The sequence below is a fragment of the Erithacus rubecula genome, assembly GCF_903797595.1.
Source record: "Erithacus rubecula genome assembly, chromosome: 27".
In the NCBI taxonomy this organism is placed as follows: domain Eukaryota; kingdom Metazoa; phylum Chordata; class Aves; order Passeriformes; family Muscicapidae; genus Erithacus; species Erithacus rubecula.
This window is the reverse complement of record NC_136679.1, coordinates 5249675-5255674: the sequence shown is the minus strand read 5'-3', so window position 1 is coordinate 5255674 and position 6000 is coordinate 5249675. Positions and strand designations below refer to the sequence as shown.

General features: G+C 47.8%; 1 long non-coding RNA gene across 1 annotated transcript; it reads left to right on the top strand.

Moving 5' to 3' along the window:
- Positions 1-2012: 2012 nt before the first annotated feature.
- On the top strand, positions 2013-3218 carry LOC306812930. The gene is made up of 4 exons (XR_013776918.1): positions 2013-2151; positions 2332-2403; positions 2734-2814; positions 3092-3218. It is a non-coding gene; the product is annotated as an uncharacterized lncRNA (long non-coding RNA).
- The last annotated feature ends 2782 nt before the right edge of the window (positions 3219-6000 follow it).

Genomic DNA, 6000 nt, shown 5'->3' with positions numbered 1-6000 from the left:
CTGTTTCTGTGCTTATTCCCAGTCCGAATCTCCCGAGGGCAGGCGGGAATGGAGGTGGGGGGAGGGGGGTGGGGGGGGGGGAGGGCCGCAGCGGCCACGCCGGTCTCGGGGGGAACGGGCTGGAGCGGCGGGTCCTCACTCACCGTGTGTGTCCGGGTGATCAGCTGTGTCCACAGAGGCAGGAGGCTGGAACGGGGCAGATGCAGGGCAGGTGATCGCAGAGGGTCTGGCTCTGCTGTGCTCGGCCGCGTGGGCTGAAGATCCCGGGCGTCCTCCTCCAAGCTTGCCGGAAATACGAGTCCCCTCCCAGAAACCTCAGAGGCCCCTCCGGGAGCTGTTCCCACCTACCCCTTTTGTCTGGACTCATCAGAGACCCTGATTGTAACCCGGCCAGCTCCATCGGCATGATAATGGGAAAAATTCTTTCAATTGACACAGTAATAGAAAAACACTCAACCCCCAACAACCCCTTAGCTCATTTCACTGTGTATACACCCCAGTTTACTCTCAGATCCAAGTTGGTGTATTCCTCATCCCTGGCATTTCCTTGCTCCGGTTCTTGTACCCCTAGTTTTGGTTAGGCTGCTGCTGCTCCCTGCCTATCTGTCAACCACCACACCACGCCCTTTATGTAAATCTAGGAGGCTCCCAAGTAATATCTCTGCCTACGGAAGTTGCCGGACAATCAAAAATCCTTAAAGCAGCAAGTGGACACCGAAGTCCAAGATTGCACCAGTACCATCTAGTTGAAAAGTCATCTGGGTACCAGAAATAGCTTCTGTTGTTCCATCCCTTGTCTCACCATCACTACAAGTGACACTGCAGAGTGACAACCACTAACAGTGAGTGCATTTCTAGTTCCTGAGCATGCCCGCGAGGTTGGAGCCCCCAACACTACCGCTTGACAGGATCAACGTGGCACCTCCTTTCCGGTGTTGGGACTGGCTGAGCAGCAGCGGCATAGGCCATCCCTCGGGTCCCCACTGCTTTAATAAAGGCTGCGGCCCTGGTTATTTTTAGCACCCCGGGTTGACTGAGCAGGGCCGTGGCTCGGCCACGTGGCCCCGGCCCCCAGCCCCACCTTCACCCCCCAACTCGACCGCATGGCTCTGAGCGCCCCCGCGTGACACCAGCCCTGCTGGCCCCCAGCTCCGCTCGGCTCGACTACCCACGTTCCAGAAGAGGCCTCCAGCTGCCCGGCTTGGCTCTCCACAATATGGATACAATTTTAACTCTTTTTAATGCCTGGATAAGATTCTCGATCTCCTGAGCTCCCCTGAATGAGAAGAAATAAAACATGGAGACTACAGAGGTCAGCAGAATCAAGATAAAGGTCCTGGTGGGAAGAGATTGAAAACATGCAACTGATAAGTAGCTGAAAACCTTTTTTGTGGGGCTATGAGGGGATTGTGACTTCAGTAAAATTTCTTTAAATTGTGAAATATACTTGGGGAGGATAGGTGCTTGACATGAAGACTTTTTCTTGCCTCGGGGAAATAGAGCTCTCTGTTTTGGGACTGGAATACAAACAGAGACATTTGATAGAGAAGGAGATGAAGAGAATTTTGTTTTTCAGCAGCCTGCCTTTAAAAGTAGTACCCCATGCATTGTAACCCATAACACAGCTCTGGAAGGACTGTAAAAATGGAAGGAAAATTCATGGTTCGGTACGTCCTGGTGGATGCAGACTGTGAAGGTGAAGACACTCCCTAAGCCATAACTAAAAAAAAGGAGCTCTTCTCTCTTAAGTGAACTGAACTGATTATTTGGGTGGATAACTGTCTGAAGTGTTCTCTATATGTTGTTGGTAAGAAATGTGGAATGAAGGGAGGAGGGAATAACCTAGAAATCTTACTCCGAATTTTTTTTTGTGTTATTAATAAATTTCTCCTTGTACATTTTTAAGTTTTAAGCCTGCGTTGTCTTTACTCTGAAATCCAACCTCTAAAAGAAATTAAATATATTAAAATTGGCAAACCCAAGTCACACTGTGACACTGCTGCAGGAGATTTTCCCATGACAGTGCCATTTGCTGCTGGCCAGTGGCCGCTGTCACAATGTCCCTGTGTCCCCTTGCAGAGTGCTCAGGGACAATGAGCTGCGAGCAGTGAAGAGCCATTCCCTGGAGGGGCTGTTCCTGCTGAAGCACCTGTAAGCACCGTGCCCTGCCCAGGGCCAGGGGCTCCTGCCTGCCCCTTCCTGGGGCCCTGATGCTCAGCCCAGCCACAGCCGTGGGCACGTGGCCTTTGTCCCTGCTGGGATCAAGGCTGCAGAGGCAAGTAAAAGCGACAGGGCAAATGGAAGTGACATTTGGTCTTCTGAGTGAAACAGGGATTTGTCCTGCAATGAGATCGTGTCCATTGAGGAACGGGCTTTTGAGCCACTGCCATTCCTGAAGCTTCTGTGAGTGATCAAGTTCCTTTCTGGTGTTTTTAGCACAGTCTTTGCACTGGGCACCCTTCCTGTGTTGGAAAATGTTCCTGTTGTTTTCCCCACAGTCCCTAATTCTGCCCTGCTCAGAACCCATCTTAGCTGCAGAAGTCAGTCAGCACTTGTGCCCTTCACTTCCCCTCCTGGACAGGCTACAAAACCTGAGAAAGCAGCAGTTTCCTCCGTCTTCCCCCTTGGATTTGCAGCTTTTATACAAGGGAATCCTGCTTTCCTCTGTCCTTTTCCTGCTGCCCTTCTCATGGGACAGGCCCCATTCCTTTGTGTGACCTCCTCTTTCCCCAGAAACCTCTCTGGGAATGGCCTCACGCACATCCCCAGCGGCACTTTCCAGGCCTGGCATGGGATGCAGTTTCTCCAGGAGCTGTAAGTGGCACCTGGGCTAAAGGCATGGCAGGGCCAGTCTCTGCAGCCTCTCTGCAGGGTCAGGAGGCCAGAGCAACTTTGCCCTCTGCAAAGTGCTGATTGCTCCTGTGGATGTCGGCCAGGGAGCGGCAGGAGCGTGCAGCTGGAAAGGCCCTTTCCCCTGCCCTGCTCATCTCCTGCAAGGCTTCCTTGAGCCCGGCCAGGCCATGCCCACGTGCCTGGCACACCCAGCTCACGTCCTTGCCAGCAGCCCTGACAGAGCTCTCTTGTTTCTCAGCATCCTCAGCCGGAACCCGCTGGCTCTCATTGCTGACCCTGCCTTCTTCAAGCTGCCCTCGGTGAGCTCTCTGTAAGTATTGGCTCCGTGGAGCAGATCAGCAGAGATCTGTGTCTCTCCCGAGTGCCCTGTTCTCAGGCAAGCAGCAGAGGTGCAGCAGCAAACCAGCATGAAGGACGTGATGGAAAAGACACCCTCAAGCTGGGATCACAAGCAGTAGGACTCACGTTTAAACTGGCAAGCATTGAACCCTCGGGATATAGCTTGGAATTGATGAGAAGTAAAGAAAAAAATTAAATGTAATCATGAAACTTGCTTTTTATTGATACTTCTATCACCTGGTGAGTCAGGGATCATTCACTTCCATGTCTGAATGCAATACACTTTGCGTTTGCTCTTTGCCTTGTAATTATTAATTTACTGCCTCCAAAGTTCCTACTCACAACCTTCACTTTGATCTTGGAATTAAACTATCAATTGCACAGGTATTTTATCTATTTTCCATTACAGAGATACTTTTCTTTGTCCCACATCTGATTTTTAGTGGCTATTTAGGCAGAGTAAACTTCATATTTAACTAAGTTTTGTGGATAATTGTTTTTGGCTAAAAAAATAATAACTTCCTCTTCCTGATGTAACACTGCTGAATTGTTTTACAAAACAGGGACTCCTGACCCTCCATCAATAGGAGGGCGGTTGTATTTCTTTAAAAGTTTGAAATGAAATGCAAATACAAGGGTAAGAACAGTTTCTCTATAGTAAATAATTTATTACAGTAGCACAATTATATTCTCCAGAGTGTGAATTTGTCTTCTTAGGCCAAACCAGGTACTTTTCCTTTACCTTCCAGGTCCTATTACAATCCATTGTCCATGTAGTGAAGAGAAAAATGAGAATGCATATTTTAAATAGAAATTTTCCCAGTGACTGATAGATATTTGTTATCTTGCATATCCATTTACCTAAGAGCTAATTATGAAGTTACAGATTGTAATGCTGCTGTTAAAGTGACGTTTCTCTTTCAAACATGCCAGTTACAGGAAAAAACACCACATATAAACAGGATTTAAAAGGCTTGCAATGTCTGGAAGCAATGTAAAAAGCCAAGCGAGAGAAGCAAGGGTTCAGTTCCTCTGTCTATAACACAATTCAATTTAACACCTGGAGTGAGTCTTGTTCCTGATCAATGAGCTTCCTCTTCCATGGGTTTTGGCAAAAGGAGAGCTTTTCTGGTTCTGTTGACTGGGGCTGCAGTGATATCTAGTAACTGCGTAGCTAATTACAGCTGGAACTTTCACAGGCTCTCTCCCATTAGCTCCAGCAGTGAGGAATTCTTACAGCAGGACTTACCTTTTCCACTACGAGCATATCGCCTTCCATAAGAGCATGGGGCAAAATGTTCTCAAACAGAGAGAGACAAAAACTGACTTGATCACACTGCTACACTCCTTAGAATATAAAATTGTGGTTTGAATTAAATTTTAATTAATTAATGATCATGTCTCTTGTAAATAGACATTACTGCTTTTTTTTTAACACTGTCCCCCATGAAGCCACTATGCCAAAAAACTACATCTGGTAATTACTGAACCGACTAAATTTACTTCTTATATAATATTGAAGAGTTAACAGTGGTTTGAAGGACAGGAGTCTACCCAAAAAGGCAGAAGCTCCTCTTTGAAACAGGTAATTTAATTCCTCTCCCTCCTGAATATTATAATTGTCTGAATCAGAAACTCCAAGGCAGAGATAAGGGTTTAGGAGTAACAGCTTTTTACTAATATATTAAATGTACAAACAGAAACAACAGTAGTTATTAAAATTACCAACAGAACAGAACAAATAACTCAGTTTCAGTCCTTTCTTTAGCTGCACACACACTCGGCCTGTGTCTGTTCCTGGTGGTGGAAAACGTGGCAGAGCCCGTACAACTGCGGAGAGCAGATGGGAGCGGAAGGGCGGGGGCAGCGGCAGCGGCCACGCTGTGTCTCAGGTGGGAGCAGGGTGCAGGGGCAGCTCCACGCTCACTGTTTGCATTCTGGTTGTCAGCCATGTCCTCAGAGGTAGGAGGCTGGAGCGGGGCAGATGCAGGGCAGTCCGATCGCATCTGGGTCCCCCACCTTCTGGCTGGGAGGGCTGCACCTGGGCCTAGCCAGCAGGCTCCATTGACATGATAATGGGAAAAATTCATTAAACTGGAACAGTAAAAGAACAAAAACCCAACCCCCAATACCATCCAAAAGAAAACTGTTCAGCTTGTGTTGGGTTGATGAGGCCAGAAATGTGTATCCTATCACTATCTGTTAAAACTGGGTGGGGTCCATCTTTACGACAAGATGGGGCAATCATTTTTAGCTTTTATACAACCCATCCTCCCTCCAGGAAGACATCATCTGCTGCTGGGCCATTCAGTCCCAGTGTGTGACTGATAAAGTTACATCATCCCATTGGGAGGTGCTCCAGCCAGGGGGAGGACCCAAGCCTTTCCTACTCAGAGAAAAACGGAGATTTTGGACAGCAAGTTACCTTCTTTCCACTGGATTCCAGAGGAGAAGCCAGACCTTTCTACATCATCCCTGGATTTTTGGAGGAAGGTTGCACCCTTCTACAGGAGCACTGCTCCAGCTAAACCACACCTACCACTGCAGGGGGACTATAGCCACCATTTGATCAGGCTGCTACCAACACCCTGACTAACTGACGGGGTGTCAGGTTGGATTCTGACTCTGTCAGGGTTGGGGTTGTTTCTTGAAATACTCTATTTCCATTTTAATTTTTCCAGTAAAGAACTGTTATTCCTAATTCCCATATCTTTGCCTGAGAGCCCCTCAATTTCAAATTCATAATAATTTGGAGGCAGGGAGGTTTACATTCTCAATTTCAAAGAGAAGCCTCTGCCTTTCTCTGGC